The 23,742-nt window shown below is 34.2% G+C and overlaps 1 protein-coding gene across 3 annotated transcripts in view; it reads left to right on the forward strand.

The window, feature by feature from the left end:
• Positions 1-1,038: 1,038 nt before the first annotated feature.
• Positions 1,039-23,742, forward strand: part of LOC129225960 (transmembrane ascorbate-dependent reductase CYB561-like) — a 69,295-nt gene continuing 46,591 nt past the window's right edge. For all 3 annotated transcript variants that reach the window (XM_054860519.1, XM_054860520.1, XM_054860525.1), the window contains exon 1: positions 1,039-1,155. The gene's annotated coding sequence lies outside the window, so the exon portion shown is untranslated. The remainder of the gene's footprint in view (positions 1,156-23,742) is intronic.

Consider the following 23,742-nt stretch of genomic DNA (forward strand, 5'->3'; position numbering starts at 1 on the left):
ACCTTGATTTCGTGCTGTCATGACAACATCTTGATATTATCCTGTCATATCAATACATATGCAATATTACAAAAGCAGCCTACCTTGATATTTTCCTGATATTATGCTGCATACACCTTGTCAGTCAATATTGTGGCAGCCTGCTGACAGCATAAGGGGAGTAACATAACAACATTGAGGCAGCATTAATGCAAGATGATTTTTCTTGCATGTCAACCTTTATGCAATACTGAGGCAAGATATTTTGCTTACTGGGTAGGAGTTTAGTAAGACCTCATTTGGAGTATGCTGTTCAGTTTTGGTCGCCTTATCTGAAGAAAGATATTTTTGTATTGGAAAGGGTTCAAAGAAGGGTAACTAAATTAGTAAGGGGACTCTCAGATTTAGATTATGATACCAGACTTAATAGGCTTAACATGTATAGCCTGGAGCAAAGGAGAGTCAGAGGGGACATGATTCAGTTATTTAAATTTATCAAAATGAAAGATGTAAATGGATTAAATTTTTGCGGGAAAAGCAGGACAAGGGGTCATTGTTTTAAGCTATTTAAATCTCAGGCTAACTTGGAAATCAGGAAAAACTACTACTTTAGCAGGGTCGTGGGCACTTGGAATAGCTTACCGGAAGAGGCGGTAATGAGCAAGGGAGTGGATAGCTTTAAGAGGGCCATTGATCTTCATTGGGGACTAATTAATTGACTAGGACCAGCCTAGCTGGGCCCAGAGCCTGTTGCTGGTCGTCACATTTGTATTTGTATTTGTATTACTTGTTAAAAAAAATTAAATTGAAATTAAGAGCAAATCTCTTTTTTTTTTTTAATGGTATGTGCGTATGTGTGCGTGTTTACAACGGGTAAAAAATTAAATTTTTTAACGTGGATGTGAAACCGAGAACATAATTGTAGTTGAGAAAATTATATACTCAAATAAAACATTTCATGTTAGCTTTGCTTTTCCTAAACTAGATGGCAGCATAGTAAGCCGAATCTTGCGTGCGCAAATGGTTCTCTTTTCGGCTGAGCGATTATGAGCTTGTTCCAGTTCAATGCAACACGTTTGTCGGGGAAGCGTTCATCCTGGTCGCTGATTTCTCTGCAAAAACTTCGGCTGTGGATGAACGACTGTGATAGCTCTCTATAATTATCTCTACCTGAAGGTGAGTGAGATTTATGTTGCTGGAAAATGAAAACATGCCGTTTGGAAAATCTTGACTGAAAATTTTAACTCTTACTCACTGACAGAGTGTGTGATAGATGTTTCCTAAAGCTAACATATGGTGCTTCTCTTAGGTTTCGCATTGTGGGTGAAAAACTCGGATTAATTTGTCTATAAATTCTAAACTACTAACAATTAATTCTGATTCGTTTTCGTTCCAATCTAAATTCTAAGAAAAAAAATATAAAACTCTAATTTTAATTGTTTTTTTAACAATTTTTTTCTCGCTATTAAAAATTTATTCGCATTTAATGCTTACATTTTTTAAAAGTTCAATTCACTGATGAGTTGATTATTGCTCGTTTTATTCAAACTATTAAGGAGATAAATTTATTGATTTTAATGTTTAAGCTATTTAATGTTGTCATATTGGCCATATTTCTGATAGAGTAGGCATTATTCTTCTTCAAACATATTTTCCATCCGTAGAGTCATTTTCAATTTTGTTAAAAAATTTGACACTCGCAAGCTTTTTAATTTCTTCAAGTAATAAAGTTTTTGTGACTTTTAAAACTAAAAGAAATGAGCATAAAAAATAAATAAAACCAAGTATTCAAATAGTTGCATCGTTTAGTTTCAACTTAAAATGCCGTATGAATTTACAAACTACCACTCCATAGTCGGAGCTAAGGCAAAACTGCAGGAAAATACCTAACTACTCCTCAGCACAGCATCCAGAGAATGCAGTTTCTCCCTTGTTTTGAACGATTGCTTTGGAATATCCATAATCGAGCTGCAGACAAATGATTTCATATAGAAGCTGAGTATAGCTTCGCATTGGTAACAAAAAATAATTTAGCCATCAAGCTAAAACAAATATAATTAGTAAAAGCATACTTGTCTCTTCCATCTCGGAGTGGAGTCGTACCATGATTGCAGACCTAACGCTGTTGTGCTGAAATATTTTTAACTATTACTGTTAAGATACACTCAGCTTCTAAATGAGGTTATTTTCTGCGGCTTGGTTATGTCTGTTCCATAATGATGATCCCTAAACAAGGACGAAACTTCAGTTTCAGGAAGATGAATATGAGCTGGTCAGTGTTTCGGTTAAATCCCGTATTCATCTAATTAAATGTTCCATCGGGCCCTGTGGTCTAATTTTATCAATTATATTTGCCAAGTAATGAAATACTTTTTTATCTAACCAATTGTAATTTATTTGTAAGCAATTCCTTATAATCAGGGAGAAAAGAAACGTAATTATCGGAAAAACTTTTTAAAAAACACATAACAATGACATCGAACGAGCAGGTTCTGCCGGGGTGGAACCTTGGAATTTTTATCTCTTTAAATCTTTATTTCAGCCATTTTGGTTGACTTAGAAACTTCGAGGAAGTTTATACTTCGCAAAATCAGATTTCTAGAGGGATAAGAAATTTTTAAACATGCAAGGATTTTCGTCACCAAATTAGAAAGTTATGTGAAAATATCGCATAAAATTAGAATTAAAAATAAGAAAATCGAAATTTAAAGGAAGAAAGAATTTTACCTTCATTTTTATTATGCAAAAAGTTGGAAAAAGAAAAAAATGCAAAATTCCCTTCAGTTAGATGAGCATTTTCAAATAAAATATTAGCTACATCAATAATTTATTTTAAAAAATAATGAATTTTCAAAAAGCGCATTTTTTAATGTGTGAAAAATTTTCAAAAGTCGGAAAATTTGATGATTTCCAAATTGTACGCATAATTCACTAAGGAGCTGTCCAACTAACAGATCCAGACCGTACTGTATAGTGGCGCTCTGGTAGCTTGATGCTTGTCCTTAGCCGAGCTCATTTGAGTGTAAGTTGAAAGAGAAGAAATTCTTTGAATGGCAAAACGCTAATAATTTCGTTTAAACCTCAGCTGATCCGAAGTTACTCTTATGGAAACCAGAATGGGAAAAGATTCATCAAATAATATAAAATATTCGTTAAATGTCTTTACTTTTGAAAATGTGAATAAATTAATAAAACTTCAGGCATCATACTGTCTGACCACCAATGAGATGGAAATATGAACGCCCGCTTTTCAGGTGGAAATGGACGCATTTATAAGTTTTCATGGATGACAGCTTTTGCAGATGCGTATAAGCAGAGTCACACTGAAAGGAACGAAACGCGCGCATCAAATCTTTACTTCCTCCCCTTCATTCAGATAGACTCGTCTAAACTGGACGTTTGCCAATCACACAGCAACCGTGGCAGACATTAGCATGAAGGCAATTCCATGAAAAGTGAAACCAGTGGGTCAAAATTTCATATTGCAGTTATGTTGCTATATTATATATCATTGTAAAGCTGTATTTTCAGAATATTGCATTGATTTTTTTTAAAAAAGTTAAATAATAATTTTTTAAAATTTGTTTTATATGTGTATATGTGTATATATATATATATATATATATATATATATATATATATATATATATATATATATATATATATATATATATATATATATATATATATATATATATATATATATAAAACAAGAGATAAAATTTAAGACAATTTTAAAATAGAAATTCAAAGAAATTGAAAAAAACAACGACATTAAAAAACTGAAAGAATAAATACAAAAGTGTATCGTAATGCCAGCGCAAAGCTGCTAGAAACAAAAACAGTACAAACATATTCACACAAACAGTCAAAATACAAATGAAAAAGGTGAACCCAGGACCAACACTTTCTCAAGGTTCACCTTTTTCATTTTCCATTTTGATGTTCTCGCTTTTTTCATTTGCTTTTTCATTTGTATTTTGACTGTTTGTGTGAATATATATATATATATATATATATATATATATATATATATATATATATATATATATATATATATATATATCTGACACAAAAAAAGTTGTGTTCTCCAAGTAGATTTTAGTGAAAATTACTCTATCATTTAACATGATGAAATCCACAGCACTTTTTGCTTAATTTTCATTAATAAAGTTTTTTTTTTTTTCTAATTTATATTACATATAATAATCATAGTTTTTCTCTTCAAACTTCTATCATGCTGACAGCATAACCAAGTTTATACTATACTTCTTTATTAAAAACTAACTTAGAATTTAACATGTTGTTTTATAGTTTAAAACAAAGTTTTTTTTACTGAGTTAATTTATTGTCATTTACTTTCCACATAAAAATAATATTTAGATTGCTGTTACATTGATAAATTGAATATTTTATAATTTTAAAAACATAATTAGATTAGAGTTAAAAGTACTAAGTAATAAACTAACTACATCTGATCCTCAGATAAAGCAAATCTATTTTTGAAGCAAGATTAAGATTCACTTAGGCAAATGTTGGCCAAAATGTATTTTTCCCGGTGACAGTTTCGACCGTTTTTTTCCACCTTTGGCAAAAATGTGCCAATTCTATTAACAAGCGATCGGAATCAAAGGTAACTGTTAAACTTTAAAATAAATTGGATAGTTAATATGTTTAGTGAGAGGTAAAGAAAAGCATCCAAAAATTCTCAAACTGTAAAAATATCCCAAAAAACTGTCACATATTCACGAGAAAAAACAACTTAACAAAAGTTAGGCTTATAGAAGCCCTAATGTTCATGTTAAAGATTTGGAAAAAATTAATTGCGACTGAATAATACCACACATTTCTTTTGCTTAATTTCCCCTTGGATAATTTTTCTACGTATGACGCACAGATATATTTTTTATATTTATTTACATGGTGGTACATGAAGGGGGGCTGCTCCTGCTCTCCACCTACCCAAATCTTTGAAAACTGTTAAAGTATAACTTAAAGTGTCAAAGTAATGTGTTAATCCAGACCATTGAACTCTCTTAACAAAAATTATTGGAATATATATAAGCTTTTATTTGCCTTTTGCAATTAGCATATCAGACACGTTACGTCCGCAACACTTTTCTGTTACGTCCTTAACAATATATTAATTTCTATCATCATTTTTACAAACAATATCCATGAAAACTTCACGGTTTTAGAAAGCTTGAAACCTCTAGATCAAGTATTTCAAAGAAAATTTTAGAAATCTATGAATAATTCACAGGAATGTTGGCAATTGTATGACAATGTATACATTTTATTGTTTTTTGAGTTACGTCCGTAACAGGCAGTTTTAATTTTTTGTTACTTTTCGTAATCAAACAACCTGCGCATTTGATAGCATAAATAACACCTAACTATACAACAGAAAAAAAATTGTAGCTTTTTATGAAATCAAATTTAAATTATGTGTATTTAAAATCTGTGATTGTTACTCCGCAACAGTGGAATTGCCCATGAGTTTTTAGAAATCTTTTAATAAATAGGCTAACTAAAAACCTTCACTCTTGCGTAGCATTTTTTTTTTTTTTTAAATTTTTATTTTGTGAGACAAAATTTTTAAATTCACGTAAATGAACGATTTGTTTTATTTCTTAGAAGTAATTCGTACATTACATAATTTAACAGCCGCTTGTAGAACAGTTTTTAGTACTAGTTAATAGTCCACGTTTACGCAAAGAATGGGGTGGTTTCCTTCAGTCAAAAGTACTACTTTTAGTCATTGAAATGGATAGAATGAGCAAAAAAAAAAAAAAAAAAAAAAAAAATCATGAACCCAGAAAATACTTTCATTTTCCTTACAGTTTTTTTTAATTAATTTTTTTAAATGTCCGATTTTTCAAATAAGGCGTGGCCTTTATGACGTCACAAAAGGATGCTCTTTGGCGCATCTTTGTACCGTGTTTCCACGTTATGATAATCAAGAAGCGAATTACAATTGCTTTCTACGCTTGCTATCAACCATATCGTTGCCAATACACGTGAGTAAAGATGCGAATTAAATATTTTGGATCGTGAATGGCAACACTGAATGGCATTTCATCATTTGTGATGTCATCGGCAGAAGCTAAACGATGAAAGAGCACCGATTTCAGTATTTTTTTAAAAATATTAAACTTAAAGAAATTATTTGAAAATGGTTACATTCTATGTTTTTAAGCATGCTCTTTCAGAAAAAAATACTTTTAAAATTTTGGAAACGACCCCATTCAAATTTATTCCTGTTTAATAGACGGGACGCTGTTTTACTTCTGCATATTTTTCTCGTTAAGAATAGACATAACTAACGGTTTGGAGGAAAAACAGCCAACATTGCTCGCATGCTAAACAGAGCATGACGAATATTGCTTTGAGGTTCACACTGTTAATCGCTTACACAGAACAATAAAATGTATCCATTTTCAATGTTTCCTTGCCCGTACATTTTCATTGCACGGTAATGATTCTGGATGAATGCAGAAAGAAGGGATAATTGGGAAAATTATCCTTTTTTCCACGCATTACACATAAATACAGGGCAAATTCAAGTTCGACAAATAGAATTTCAGAGCGAATGACTTTTAAGGTTTCCTCAGTTTAATTATAATTTTCAACAGAAGAATCTATACTGATACCATGGACACAGTGCGGCACCCCACTTCGTTCCCTGTCCCCCCCCCCCTCAAGGTGCAGCACAATCTACTTGTGTAATCCCTGGGTTATAAGATATGTGTAATTTAATACAATTATTACTCCGGGAAGTTGGGGGGGGGGGGGGAACTAGGTGGCTTTGCGGTTGAATCTTCAAATGCCGGAGGTCTAGGGTTCGATTCCCACCTAAGCCATGGGTGTTATCTCCTCTCTTTGTGCTGTTAGTCTTCCTTGTGTTGCCTTATCTATATAGATATTGTAGTAGCTTGTCCTGAACTGACGATCAACGCACAGCCAAAACTACTAAGGCTAGAAAACTGAAAAAAAAAAAAAACAAAAAAAAAAAAAAACGGGGAAAATACTCTCTCGCATAACTTAAAATTTAGTATCAATGGAAGGAACGGATTTTTCTGTGTAAGATTAAATAAATTGGATCTGGATTTATAAATGTTTAGTTCGAATACGAAAGATTTTCCACAAATAAAATCATTAACTAGTTCGTTTGCCTTTTTCTTTCTTTCTTTTTTTTTATTATTTTTATGCAAGCGATAAATCTTCTCGCATCTTATGGATTCTCTTTTTTATTTCGCAAACGTCATTTACAAAAGTTTTATTGGAAGTTTACAGGTAATAAATAGAAAAAGAGCGCTGCTTTATACTCCTGGACTACTGAACTACTGAAATTTTTTATATGTTTACAGATTTTACAGTTTTTTTTTTTTTTTTTTGAATGAATTTTCCAGTTAATATTAGAACCAGCATTCTTTACTACGTTGATGATTTAGTTTTGATGATTACGTATTACTCACCTTTTAAAGTGTCCCTACTTCTTTGTATTCTTTTTTTTTTTTTTTTGATCTCGAGTCTTGAGACTTCTACAATGACAGAGGACTGCGATGCATCTGTTTCCTTGATAAACTTTAACTACAGGGAAAGGTTTTACTAAAATAGTTTTCTTTTCATATGATATTTAGTGTGAATAAAATACCTGCAAAGATATTCTGCAGTTCATGCAAAACTAAACTTTTAGAAACATGAAGTAATCAACAACCCCAAAGAATGCTATAGAACAGAGAAATTCGAAATTGGAAAAAAAAAGCGTTTCAAGTTGAGAGAAATATTTCAAAATTGCAATCCTTAATTGTAAAAATTTCAATTTTCCTGACATAAATTCAGTTTTTTCAAAATTCAATTTTGCTTCAAATTATCCTTAGTCAAGTAATATTTCCTTGCTTGTTTAATGTCAAACGATTTGACCTTGATAACATACCAGTGGGGGGGGGGGGGGGAGATCTCCGTAACTATGAGTAAAGAAAAATAGACAGTTATCTCTGTGTAAACTCATGGTCATGAGACGAAGTTGAAAGGTTTATGATAAGCACAAAAGCCAAGCTGTTGCTGTCGGAGAGTTGAGAATCATTTATGACTGAATACAAGAAGCGATAGCTCACTGCAAGAAAGAGCAAGTTAAAATCAGATCTCTATTTTAATAGCACTTCGAAAAGCATCATCGAATAAAAAGTATATTTTGAGATTTTACTCTTGTATTTAAAAGGGTTTCCTCTTTTCTCTGGTTTGCGTAATAACTTTTGAAAATGTTTCTTACAGATATGCATCAAACTTGAGAGCGTTTTGAATTGTATCATTGCGTTTATTACTAATATTTCAAAAGTATTCGTTTTCAGATAAGCATTGTTTTGTACTAAGTACTTGACAGTTCGTACTAGTGGTGCGGCATTGATATCGATGTTTTTTCAATGTCGATATTTTATATTTGGGCAAAAAAAATCTTTCGAAAATGAATATGTCTACAGTTTACACACAATGGGGGTTGTTTCCTTCAGTCAATAATACTACTTTTACTCACTGAAATTAAGACAATCAGCAAAATAAATAAATAAATAACATTTAGCAAGAAAAAAATTTCATTTTTCTAACGCTTAATTTTAAATTAATTTCTTAAAATGTCCGATTTTGAAAATAAGGCGTGGTCTTTATGATGTCACAAATGATGTACTTTGGCGCATCTCCACTGGTGCACTGAATGTTTACGCTTGCTGTCTACCGCGTATCAACCATACCGTTGCCGGTACTTGTGAGTAAATAAACGAATTAAATATTGCGCTCTGCGCTAATGGCATCAGTGAATGGCGTTTTATCACTTATCATGCCATGTGCAGAAGCGTAAAAAAATGAAATCAAATCTACGCACCGATTAAAGTAATTGCTAAAAAATATTAAACTTTGTCAAATTATAAAAAATAGTTTAATCCGATGTTTTTAAGCATGCTCTTTTAGAAAAAAAAATACTTTTAAAATTTCGGAAACAACCCAATTATGATGAAAGCTCTATGATTATAGAGTTTTCTACTGTTAGTTATCTGTGGAAGCAGACTTTTGTTGCAGAAAAGTTAAACCTTTTTTTTTTTTTTTTTCTAGCGCACTGTCAAAAAGAAAATTGAGTGTTTCCAAAGTTTCCCCAACCCTTCAGTTTTCTTTTTCTTATACTTTCCCTCTATGAAAAAAATGAACTTTTAATATTGTGTCCCGCTCTCAATAAATCGTTGATTTAAAAAAATAGTATGTATTTCTAGTCACTATAAATATTTATAACTTTGAATATAATTTGAGTTTTAAATATAGGTTGTATAATTCTTCCATGTAATTCCGTTGGAAGTAAGTACACTATAGCAAACATTTATCATGTATTACATTTCATTTTCTCTTCACTTATTTTCTTCCCTTTTATTTTTCGTTAAAAATTACGTTAAGTAACTAAATTTTAATTATTCTACAACCCAAATTCAAAATAATAGAATAACAGAACTGTTTGTACAAAACTTGTCCCTGAGTCGGGAAAAATAAACGCATGCAAATTAAAAAGACTAAAACTCGTTATTCATGAATGGGTAAATCAATTTAAACAACTTTTCAAATATTATTTTAACAACTAATGGATCATTAACACATTAGAAAAATAGATAGATTTTTGATATGGGTCAAAAAAATAGAATAATCTATTCATTCAATGTGAATTTTAAAAAGGAGCGAAAATATTGGCATACCTGTTGCCCTGTAGTATGTCACAAATATGGAGTTTGGCGCCCGGATCATTTTATGCTCTTTCAAAAGCCTTTTATTGCTCAAAATGGGTCGTCAAGGTAATAAATGGAAAAAAAAAACGAAGTTATATATTGCATCATTTCTTAAAAATAGAAAAAAAAAAAAACTATCCAACTCAATTCAAATGATCGTTTTACAATCTCTGGTATGTAAGATCTTAAAGGAATATAGAAGGACACAGACCAACTAAAAAGTAATCGAAGTAAACAAGGTAAAAAAATTGTAACACCTAGCAGAGATGAACCCATTTATTATTTTTATTAGTAGGGTTCGCGCTAGAGTGCGGGATTGCGCGACTCCCACAACATTTTCTAAATTCCCACTCAATAAATGTCCCTTTGCGGGGGTTTCCCGTTGATCACTATTAGGGGAGATACGTTTAAAAGTCCACAAAATTTCTCACGTTGATTCTTCTATTTTTGTTAGAATATTTTTCAGTTTACTTTCTTCGTCATAATCCCTGCGTTTTGCTTCCGGTTTTTAACTTGTTGCCAAAAATAATGAAAAATAATAGTAATTATAAAGTTATCATACTTCCTCTTAATTGTGGCCAAAAAAAAAAACCCATGAATAAATGAATTATTAATAAGTTTAACAAATCAATTTCAAGGTTGAACCTAAACAATCATATACCTAAACAAGCATATATTGTGCGCGTTTTTAAAAGCTTTTTTTTTTCTTCTTCTTTTATTTTCTTTCTTTCTTTCTTTTTTTTTCTCTTTTTTTTTTTCTCTCACTTACTTGTTCAGAAGCGCTTTTAAATTCGAGCATACAAATCAGCAATATTGAAAAAAGATTAAAAGTAAATGTAAGCGATTCTCTCTTTATGTGAAAAACATATATTTTAAAACGAAAGTCATTTTTTATTTTTCAAAGAAGGATAGGTAACAAGTAAATAAGTTTTAAATTTCAAAACGTCCTACCACAAATAAATTTCAAAACGTGAATCAAAACTTTAAAATAAAGTTAGTGTTTTAATCAAGAAATCATACATTTATTTCATACTTCTTAGTACGAACCAGGCTTATAGAAATAGTCTTAGATTTGAAATATATTTTTTATATTTTCTCACAGTTCTTTTAAGAAGATAGCCAATATAAATAGATTGGCTTACGATTATTTTCAACCGCCATCTTATTATCAATGAACAAGAATCCGGTAATTTAGTTAAGAAGAAAGAGGAATATAATATTGAGAATAGCTTCATTCTTTGGATTTACTTAATGCTCAAACAACTTTGATACTTGGAGTTTATCTTCTGCTTCTAATAGTTGCATCAAACAAAACCTATACCTTTTAACCTATTTTGTGTTGAAACTGCTCTAAAATGCTTGCGTTGGGGAAAATGCCATTTTTAAGTTGATCTCTCTCTCTTTCTCTCTCTTGAGGGCATTGATATACTTTTTTTTATAACAACTGAGAGTATTTAATTTGCACACCATTTAGTAAAATAATTGATTTAAACAAAAAAGAATCTTGCCAATGTAGCAGAACTGATGAGATTTTAATGTTAATTTTTCTTAAAAAAAAAAAAAGATGAACATTTTTTCTAGCAAACAAATTCGACATTCTCTTTTGATGTTATGCTTATTAAAAGAGTTGTTTTGTGCTGCATGATATGCAAATTTGTTCAAATAAATATTTATCTAAAATGAACTTCAATTTTCAAAATCCCACTTAAAATTTTGGTCAGAGAGATTTTGGTCACCCCACCTTACTTTTTTCTTCAGTACAAATCCTATTTATTAGGGTATTAAATTTTCTTCGACAGTTCAAAAATCTTAATTAACTAGAACGTTGTCATCGTATGACGGGGGAAAATTGCTTCTACATTTGAACGAAGCAATTGCCTGTTTCGTGATATTTTGATAGTTGAAATTTTAACCCTAAATCCAGTGGATTAACCCTAAACTCCAGTAGCGTTGAATGTTTACAACTTCTTTGTTTCCTCATTCTCCTAAATGACAGTCTTACTAGTAAAACAGTTAAGTTACCGGATAGAGTTCAGCCTTGTCAAAATAAAGCATTTCCCTGCACGTCAAACGTTACCAAAAAATATTATCAAATTATCATGACGTGGCGCGAGTTTCATTGTTGATGACGTTAGCGTTACTCGATCATTCGCTGTTATATATATATATATGAGGATAAATTGATTATTGCGAATTTAGTTCTAGCATCAAAACGTTTTTAAGAGTTTTATTATGTAGGAATATAGATTAAAAAGTTCAAAATTTAAGGACATCAATGTTTTCAGGCCAATTCAACATTACCATCGATGTTTTAATTTTGAACATCGCTGTCGCAGCACTATTTCATAAACGAGCGACGTTCGCATTACAAAATCATTTTAGTAAGTTTTTAAAAAAATTTATAGTTGTCATTTGGTAGTTATTTTGTGAATATTTGAGAGGAGTATAAATAGAATCTAGGAGTCGTGGCTCCAGCAAAAAAGCCTTCCTTTTTCCTTTTTGTGCATTCGCTTTTCCAAAACTATCAGAAAATACTCATTTATCTTTCGAAGAGTGGCGAAAACCTTTTCTCGAGCACCTTATATCTCGAGATAAACATTTCACCCCGTTTATTTCCCCAGAAAGGAGGGAAATGATTATCTTGGGAGGAATTCGAATAAATTGCAATTCTCCTTAACGTAGAACAGGTTGCCACCTGTTGTGTGGAAGGATGGAAGAGAGAATCTCACGCATTGGATCGATCCGCACAGAAAGGGATGAAAGCGACTGTATTTCGAACTTGAGTCTCGAGATTAAGCGAAACATGTAATAGAAAAATAGATTGCCTTTTTTATTGCACTTTTCTGAAAGAATAGTATAGCAATATACCGAATGCTTCTTGGAAATTTCTTGTTATCAAAATATTGATTTTGTTCTGAGTGTTTTATATCGTGCAGACGGATTTTACGTAGTAGTGCGCAAAGCAGGGTCAGGTCTGCTTTTGCAATGAATTTTACTGAAGATTTCCTATTGTGTGTGGAACCGACAATTTAGCTGTTTCATTGCTTACTTAGATATTGCATGAAATTTAGCCGTAGTAGAAGAAAGAAAAGAGGATTTAGATTAAAAGAATACGGGTTGCATTCATCAAGGCCGCCGAAAGTCAAGGCGATCATTTTCGTCACCAGGCCTCCTCCCCCCATACAAAATTATATTACTTCGATTACCCATAGCTTCTGATTAGGCTGATACAGTCTCTGGTCGGTCCTGGCACTCATAGAGTAACAATCGAACTAGAGAGCGAGCTAAAGTTTTTTTCCTTTTTTCTTTTGACTGCACGCATGAAACCTGTTTTGACCTGTGGAGAAATGGTTTCCACACTACTGTTTGGCGCGCAGAACTCTTTAACTTAAGTTGAACACTAAATTTAATTTCACTCTGATGCGGTGAGAAAGTCGTCATATATAGAAAAATTCCTTGAATTAGACTTCAACTTTCTCCTCATGTTGCCAGCTACAGTTAGGGCAAACCTATCTTGGCAGCGTCATAATGCTGTCATTAGGATCTGCAAAGGCCTTCACAATGATGCCAGGTTAGGTTTGCCAACACTGTGGTTCATATAGGCCGACTGAGTGGTGTAGTGGTTAGACGCTGGTCTTTTGCACCCAAAAGCGCAGGTTCGAACCTGGCTCCACTCGGTTTATTTTGCAAAAGAAGTTGTAGTTGTAACCAGGGCTTCGAAGATTTGGAGTTGGGTCGTGGAGTTAGAGTCGGTGTCAGAAGTCAAAGGTTTAGAATTTCAAGAGTCGGCTTAAGCAAATTTACTAATGTGGAATGTACCTTACTCAAGATAATCCATACTACAGGTCTGCCGAAATTTTTCTAATTTTTGAACAATGTTTTCCAAGTTTCATATTTTCAGACAAAAGAAGAAAAAAAAAGGAAAATCAGCCCTTTCATAAAAATGTCTTATGACTTTCAAGTTCGAGTGAGTGTTTGTGCTTGTGACAACACTTCAGTTTCACTCGTTACATCCACCTATACACCTACATTCTCTGCACCCTATACTACGTTAGTAAAAATAAATAACTTTTAACCGATAAAAGATCATGCACCACGAAAATTCTTGAAATTGAATCTGGAATATTGAAATTACCGTAAGAAAATCAGACAAAAGTGTTCTTATAAGCGATTACGATGTTCAAGAACTAATTACATATCCGATAATAAAAAACACAGAATTATGAGCCGAGAGTAAAGAAAAATTACCAAATATGCGGGGTGACCTTATCGAGGCTTGACTTTTCACGACCACTAACGAGTGAATGTTTGTTACACACAGCCTTAAAGTCTTAAGTCATAAACCATGACCCCACTAGATGGCGCTGTCGCTTACGTTATAAGCTTAAGCTCCAGCGCCATCTAGTGGCCATGCCTAACGACCATGCATAAGTGCGGCCATGCATAAACATAGGTAAGACACAATCCATGTCGTAGCACAGGCAAATTCTGCGCCACTTTCTCGGGATTCAGAGATGTTTTGTCGTAATATTTGCTGGAACACGGTGCTGAATTCAGCTGTGTTACGACAGAGATGGTGTTCTACCTTTGTTTATGATTCTCAAGGCTTCAAGGTAACTGTATAACGAAATTTCACCAATAACAAACATAATATTTTGAAGTAGTGCATACCTTCACTTTCAGACCACTGTATTTATCAATGAATCGATAGATTGATTTGGCTGATTATTTAATATTTTAATTGAGCGTTGATTAAATAAAACATTTAAAATGTTTTATTTAGCAGGCGGATTATTTTAATCGAAGTTTTCACGTTATTTGATGGCTTTTTTTTTTTTTTTGAGCAATCACGATTGCTTATTGTTCTCACTTGACCGTCCTTGATGTTCCGGTTCCTTTTTCAGTTTGGACCAGGCCTGCAGCTCCACCGGCGGCGGCGCGGCTGGTCCTGAGCACTGACCCCCGGAATCCACTTTTGCTGGGCGCTGGCGTCCATGTCCTACACACACATGCCTGCACACAGACACAAACACATGCCTACATACACAAACACACGAACGCCTGCACACACACACGAACGCCTACACACACACACACACGAACGCCTACACACACACACACACGAACGCCTACACACACACACACACACGAACACCTACACGCACACGCACGTACACAGCACTCACTCACACACATGCATACATACACTTACGCACCCACGCACATGCGCCTACACAAACACACACGCTCGTGATTGCGAAAAACATAATTTGAATTCAAGATGCCAAAAATTCAAATTAATATATATATATTTTTTTTATGTTTTTCTCTCGGACAGTACTTCGGCTTACTTAAATTATTCGCAACTCCAACGAACTATAGGGGGCACTGCAGTCACTGTCTAATGGCCGACTTAAAAACTAAAACAAACGCATGTGGTAACGAAGAAAATGCTAAAAGTGTTGTGATTTTTGTTCGTATGTATGATATTTTTCGCTTTATTCTTTTTAAATTAATTTTCAAAGTCTTGTGGATATTCTGGCCCACGTAGAAAGAAATGAGAATTCAAGAAGCATTACTAAACGTCAAAGATGCTTAGACTACGTAGTTCGTAGTTCTAAGCAGCTATTTCCACGATGTTGAATTCGATATTTATCAATTCTTGATAAAATTAAATAATAATTGTGGCCTGACAAGAACAACAATTAATGCTTGAAAATTCAATATGACATTACAAATTATTATCGAAAGAAGATGATACTTCTTTGCCTTGCTTGGCTAGCGCTTATTGTTTTGCATTTGTTGCTGAGTTATTTCTCTCGAATTCCCGAGTCGGTTAATTTAAAATTTTTCTGTTTCGATTTTTCTAATTTCTGAGTTACGATTTAATTATGTCAAGTTATGCAAATCATCTACAGAATTCTTACGGATATATGGTGGTAGTTTTCTTTTCAGTTGATTGACCATTATTTCTTTTTACTTATCGAATTCTGTAATCTTACGACCATTTTATTCCACTCATGATAAAAATTAAAAATGGTTTAACTAAAAACGCGAAATCTCGCCAAGGCTACTTTGCTCGCACAATACTAAAACTATAACCCTAAACAAATTTGGCGAAACCTTTCAGCTGAGAATAAAAGGAATAAAGTAAATTCTTTCTCGGTGAAACATTTTTCATTTTGTTCTACGATAATATATTCAAGAAAATATTTTGCATACCGTCCATTCCAACTAAATGCTGCTGTAAAAGATGGTTAGTTGAATTAATTTAAGATTAAAAAAAACTCATATTCTTACAAGTTCATACAAAACAATAAAATTTTTTACCTTGTATAACGTTATCCAAGTTTGTTAATCCAGTTTTCGCTTTCACTATTTTCAATCGACTCATATTTTAGAAGGAAATTAGGAAAACTAACATTATTTTGAGAAGCTCGAGAATGCTACTAAGGGACGAATTAATTTCTGTAGCTGAAAGCAAACTAAGACTCATCGATTGCGTTAGTAAATACTCAGAACAAACTGCCTGTGTTTACGTCAACAGACACACGTGGAACGCAATGTGGCAATGTTTTAGTTTCATCGGCAGTTTTGCAAATCACCGCAAGGTAGCGTATTCGAGCGCTGGAGTTCCGAATTTGGTGGATTTTTTTTTTTTTTCATTCTATTGAATCATTTTTTTTCTTTCTAATGGGCGCTGCGTTCTAACGCAGTAGGAGTTTAATTTATCCGAAGGATATTCTAAGCCAAACGAATACCTCCCAAGGGATCTTTTACATGCCGCATAATCATATGGGCCCTGATAATTTTCTGCATCTCGATAATCCACTGACTGGCCACCCTAGAGTCCCTAGGGACTCTAGGCCACCCCAGCTCAAAACCTGGGTCCACTGGCGTAGAAGGCCAGCGCCTAACCATCACGCCACCAGCCGGCTCTAATGAATCGTTTAGTCTTGTTAAATGGCTTCTTTTTTCTAAATTAAAATTTCATTAAGATGACAAAATAACGTATGATATCGCCTAGTGGAGAGTTTCTACGTGACCAAAAATGGCGTTAAAAAGTAAAAAGAAAATAATTGCTAAATTTAAACATCGCGAAGTGACGTAGCTTTTACGGAAAAGTACCAAAAAGTGTTATCTAAGGGTAAAAACAAAAAAAGTCTTCCTTTTAGGCGATTCGTCTGTACCCATAATAAGTAATAATTTGAATTTTGAAATATGTCTGATCTTATCGTTGTTCTACCAAGGTTCCAGACAGGCAACTTCTCTACAGACATTAAAATTGTCACTAATTCTTGTTTTAAAGCTGCTTGGTTGGAATATACAGATTTCTATTCGTTCACGGATTCATTCAAAGCTACAGAAAAAGAGAATACAAGAACTGCCAAGGTCTTCTACTTGTTGAGATGGATCGAGAGAAATCCTTGATATCCTTGAAACTATCCGCCCTGATGCTGTAATTCCTTTTCCTTTCCTTTCAATATCTCCAGGTTCGCGTGATAATATTTGGAAGCAAGGTTAATTAACAATTTCTATTCTGCAGATTGTTTTCAAAGAATCACAATTATTTCATCAAAAAAATGACAGTTTAAACACACTCTTTTATTGCAAAAAGATATCCTATTTTCGATTTAATTGAGAGCATCCTTTTATGATGGGGTTAAATCAATGGTGCTCAACCTTTTTCTAAACGACTGCCGTAGCCTTTACTAAGATGAATCTCACGAGCCGAAACAAATATATCATTAAAATAAATTTAAAAACTTATAGATAACGTGGGGGAAACGCGAATAAGGAAAGAAAATTACAACCAAGAATTGTTGTTATCATTACTTAATGTTTATTTAACTGACAAAAAATGTTATATGTGTTTTTATAAAAGCCAATTAATGTCTATTCGAATTCTAATTTACAACAATCATTCGTAATACCGAAATACACTGGTGTGCAAAAATTAAGGACGATGTCGAAAAATTAGCATATCAGCTAAACGAAGAGGCAGAGCGGACAGAAAGACCAATCAGAGATTAAGTAAGGTGTTGTACGGTAGCACATGCGCAGATATGCAGGCAGACGTAATGGGGGAGTATCTGAGTAATATAAAGCATGTTGTCGGTGTAAGATCAATATTTCTGGCAAAGAGATTGCACGCCGTATAGCAGTTAAAATCACACCGAGTTGCTGCCTCAGCGAGAAATGGCTAATAATTAATCTGTTAGACGACATCTGGATGCTTTTACCCGAGGTCGAATCATTGGGAAGTTGGAGGAAGGCCGCAGTGTGACAAGTGTGGCTGCAGAGTTCGGAATTGCTCACAGCGTCGTTTCACGACTTTGGAGACAATTTCAAACTACAGGAACAGCTATCCATGGGTTCAGTAGTGGTCGTCCACGAGGAACCACACCCGCAGATGACCGGTATATTGTCTTGCAGGCCAGAAGAAACAGGTGGCAGATAGCGGGAGAAATCGCTAGACACACGACACAGACGACTGGACGACCGACATCGCGTTTTACCGTGGCCAGAAGACTGCACGGTTGTGGTCTGTTTGCACGACGCCCTATACAGTGTGTACTTCTAACGCCTGCGCATCGGAGAAGGCGTTCTCTGTGGTGACGGGAACACCGGAATTGGAGAGACAATGAATGGGGACGAGTACTCTTTACAGATGAGAGCAGATTCAGTCTGAGTAGCGATTCTCATCGTATACTCATCTGGAGAGAGCGGGGAAGCCGCAATCATCCCTCGAACATCATTGAAAGGGACAGGTATGGAGGTCGCGGTGTTCTCGTTTGGGGAGGCATCATGCTTGGTAGTCGTACAGACCTTCACATCTTCGACGCAGGTTCAGTCAACGGGACCCGTTATTGTAACGAGATTCTTCTTCCATATGTGCGTCTTTTTAGAGGCGCTATGGGTCCGCAGTTCCTTTTCATGGACGACAATGCACCATGTCATCGCACAGTAGCTGCCGAACAGCTCTTAGAGAGTGAGGATATTGAACGTATGAATTGGCCGGCACGATCTCCGGATCTCAGTCCCATCGAGCATGTAAGGGATTTTCTAGGCAGATGCTTGGCAGCTCGTACCTTACCACCAGTAACGATTCGGGAGCTTCGATTGGCGCTGCAAGACGAATGGGCAGCAATGCCTCAACAACTCATTGACACCCTCATTCTCAGCATGGGCAGACACTGTGAAACCTGCCTAGCAGTCGGGGGAGATCATATCCCCTACTAAAGACCGGATGTTTCTTGCTGGACACCCATCACAGGGATGTTTCGGCCTTCAGTCGCATTGCGCTCCATGCTACTTTTTCAATAAAGCTGTTTTTCATCCCTCTGATTTCTCTTTTAATAAGTGTTGCTTACATTACACATGTCCTTCGTATTGGGGATCTTACGGTATTAAATGTGTTGATTTGGAAAGCTTTTGTACAAAGTTATATTGAAAAAACCATCTCGTCCTTAATTTTTGCACACCAGTGTACATGATCGGTTGTTTATGAAAGCTTCAAAATATTTTTTTTTCGATGCGTAACATTGAACATTGAAAGGGTCACGACATATGATCCGCGGACAGTAGGTTGGGGTTTGGCCCCAACCTACCAATTTTTGGAATCGCCGATTCTGCTTCTTTTTACTATCCGCTACGTGTTGGACATTCTAGTATGCGTATTAGTTTCAACTGTAATGCCAGCGATGGTTTCAAAAGGGTTTAAGTAACCAAAGGATTGCCCAAAGTAGTGTTTTTGGAACTTATATTCCATTAAGTTCACTCCAGACCCCCCAACGTATGCCCAAACATGACTATAATGACCTCTCCTCTTGCGGAAATGGCCTTTCTTCCAAGACCCGAAGCTGGATCCGCCCTTGTGTAACACTCCGTAATACAACTGCGTAATAGAACAAGGTCCAATAATTTTGTACCATAGGACATGAGACCAAACTGTAAAATAAGTGTTCAGTTAAAGGGACTCTTGAGAATAGCGAAGCGGCCGAAGTAACGTTTTCCAATTCGTGATCTTCAAACACTTCCAGTAACACTTTGCTCTGTAGGCTATGTGTTTGAATTGACTTGGATATCAGAAACGTTTTTATCTTTAATTCTAATCTTTTTTAAAAAGTTTTTTTTTTTTATTAACAAACAAAATACACATACATAACAGTAAGCAAAATTAAAAAAAGGAAAGTACAAATTATAAAACATAAATTACAAACTTCATTACAAAACATTAAGAAAATCTTGACTATAGTTCAACACGAGTTAGTATTAAATTTAACACTAAAGAGCGCCAAAGGCACTGTCCGCAGTGTTTTTTAAAATACTACTTAAAATACTTTGCTAATAATAAAGCTGAAAGTCTCTCTGTCTGTCCGGATCTCTGTCTGTCTATCAGGATCTCTGTGACGCGCATAGCGCCTAGATCGTTCGGCCAATTTTCATGAAATTTGGCACAAAGTTAGTTTGTAGCATGGGGGTGTGCACCTCGAAGCGATTTTTCGAAAATTCGATGTAGTTCTTTTTCTATTCCAATTTTAAGAACAAAATTATCATAAGATGGACGAGTAAATTACGAAATTATCATAACGTGGAACCGTAATATGGGCACAAGCCAATTGGCGAGATACGAAATTATCATAACGTGCAACCGTAACATGGGTACAAGCCAATTGGCGAGAAAATTCCCCATACATTATTTGTAAATATACAGGCGAACCAAAAGACCTTTTAATTTTTCTACTACGGACAAAGCCGTGCGGGTACCACTAGTTAATAGATAAAATTAGAACAAACACCATCTTCCGCTGAAAAAAACGGTCTTTCAAATGATAAAAAATATTAAAAGATTCGGGATTTTTTTTTTTTTTTTTTCTCCCTCTCTACGGGCACTTTACGGGAAACTTAAACCTAAAAATGTTACATGATTCGAAATTTAACGAAAAGAAGTAAAAAGGAAAAACACTCGGAGGGATCCGGATTTTGCCCTAAAATTTTAAGGTTGTATGTGCTATGGTGTCTCCTAGACATCGCGGAACCACATACCGTACATACACACAAACATAGTTTTGATAAAATATATTAATGTGTAGAGTTTTTCAAAAAATAATCTAGCATTTTGCCATCAATTTTAATTTGAGCCTACAGGATTATTTACATCTTAATTAATTGCTTTTTTTTCTACAACACTTGACGTGAAATAGCTTTTAACAGCTCAAATTAGCTTTAAATAATCACGTAAAACTATAGAAAATTGACAGTTTATGCTCAGCATTAGCTCTGATATTAAGGAGAGGGGAGCACATATGGGACTTTCTGAGATAAAGACCCTGGCTAAACTTTTATTCTCTGGTCTTGAATGAGAAAGTTTTCTGTGTTGCTTCATACAGTTGCTTGTTTTCCTTCATCCAGTTGACACCAGCCATTCTATTATTTCTCCAAGCTTGAAAATTTTTTTTTATTTAAAGCTTCTGTGTAGTTAAATGCAAACATCCTGGCTTTAACATAGGACAAGCCATCTTGTACGTAATTGGAAAGATGTCATAAGGAACTAAGCTAACATTTCATTTTCACAGGATCTCTGTTACGCGCATAGCGCCTAGACCGTTCGGCAGATTTTCATGAAATTTGGCACACAGTTAGTTTGTAGCATGGGGGTGTGCACCTCGAAGCGACTTTTCGAAAGTTCGATGTGGTTCTTTTTCTATTCCAATTTTAAATTAAGAACAAAATTATCATAAGATGGACGTGTAAATTACGAAATTATCACAACGTGGAACCGAAACATGGGCACAAGCCAATTGGCGAGATACGAAATTATCAAAACGTAGAATCGTAACATGTGTACAAGCCAATTGGCGAGAAAATTCACCATACATTATTTGTAAATTTACAGGCGAACCGAAAGACCTTTTAATTTTTCTATTACGGGCAAAGCCGTGCGGGTACCACTAGTATATAAACACACTAGCAAAGAATGACAGCAAAGCCGCTAGTAATTGATAAATATAAAACATATGGGCACATTTAGACTGTATCTGAGCCCCCCCCCCCCCCCCAAACTGTCTCCAAATGTGTCCTATAGTTTGTTTTAGCTAAGATTTAACAAACTTATTATGTTTATAAGTTTGTTAAATCTTAGCTAGATTTTTTTTGTTAAATTTGATTAATACATCATTAATTACTAAACATGTTATTTAATTTTATTGTTCAATGTTCATAATGCCGTTGAACAATGATAAAAGAAATCTTTCCAACTAATTCAGCCTAAATTACTTTTAAGTTTCAAAAGTACTTGCTTGACATTAACTGGGAAAATTTTACTTCCAATTGCTTCTAATTTTCATGGGAAATGGGTCATAGTTCTGCCATTGAATAAGAAATTTTTTTTATTGTTATTTTCGAGGTTTTTAAAGTTTGGGAAAATTGAGTTGTTTATATGGTGCTGCTTTTCAAATGTTGCCTCTATCACATTTTCATAAGAGCTCACATAAAATTAGCTTCCAAACTTTTCTTTTTATTTAAATTTTTTCAGATTAGACAGACTTTCATTATTTTTACGGATTAATATGTTCTAAATAATATATAGCGGCTCCAACGTATCTTTTGTCAAAAGCTATCAGGTTTTGGTTCGTATGCGTTCAGGGGCGTCCCGAAGTTAAAAATTTTTTTTTGGGAGTGCGTAAACTCTCAATTTGCCGCATGTAACTCCAAGTTTTGCCGAATGATGATAATTTTTCCGAATCGTCAGCAAACACTTTTTAGGAGGGACATTTTTGGACGAAGGATATTTTTGGGAGGTCACAGTGGCCTCCCGAGACCAGGGGCGGCATTTCACCATTTCACTGGGGGGTCTAGTTTCTTTAATATGTATAACCCCAAAGCGAAACCAAACATACATTAGCTAACAAGATGTTATAAAATCGGTTTAGTATGAATAAAATTAGTGTTTAGAAACAATTAACATTTTGATTCATTGACTAAGAAGTTATCATACAAAACATCTCGCTACTAAAGTTTTTATACCTTTTGAAAAAGTTATAATGCATGATTTTTGGAATTTGGAAGAGCAGGGAATCCTGTTACTAATCTATCAGTGCCCAATGTCGTTCTGTTTTGCCAGTTCAGCTAAATAGAAAAGGTATTTTTTTCCTTCTTTGTGCTTCGAAAATATTTCTCTAACATCATATTAAAAAATAATTGAAGTATCACAAAGTTATGTATGAAAACATTTTTTATATCTTGCTCCTCAAAATCACCCAGACTACTTCAAAAACTGTGAGGGGCTTAAACTTTTCATCATTGAATAATCTAGTCATGTCGGCGCTCTCAGCTTCAATGAATAATCATCTGCCTCCAGCTCTGTTATTCACTATTCCAGACTGATGAGTCCATAACAAGGACAGTCTCTGGATGTGAAAACCATTCTGTCGGTATACTGCTTGTAATTTTTCTTGCCTCATGCTAAAAATTTTACTCACAGTTGAAACATTTTATTTTTCGTTTTCAAAATCTAATCCAAATAACCATAATCCCAGCCAACCATACAGAAAAATAATTATCATCAAATCTTGTGTTAATTTCATTCGAAACTGAATCTATCACTTCATACAAAATATTCAAAAATCAATGTTTGACTTCACATCATCATGTGGATTTTTGTCACTTTTTTTTTTTTTTTTTTTTTTTTGCGCCTGTTTAAAATTGGCTCGGAGGAAGAATTTTTTTGAAAAATTTAACGATTGATTGAAATATACATCTATAAAAAAATCTATTTTGAGTTTCAATTGTAGATTGAACTGTGGTAGCATGGTACACAGATCAATTGTAGATTGAACTGTGGTTTGAATAGTCGAGTAGCGGTAGCGGATTGAAGATATAGATTTTGATAGAGTAAAGCATTTTTCAAAAACCTTTTCCCGATGCAAACAAATTGGATAAAAATTCAAACGAAGTCATACATGCTAAATGGCATAAGCTTTTTCACCATTGAAAG

Source organism: Uloborus diversus, chromosome 7 (assembly GCF_026930045.1).
Source record: "Uloborus diversus isolate 005 chromosome 7, Udiv.v.3.1, whole genome shotgun sequence".
NCBI classification, from domain to species: domain Eukaryota; kingdom Metazoa; phylum Arthropoda; class Arachnida; order Araneae; family Uloboridae; genus Uloborus; species Uloborus diversus.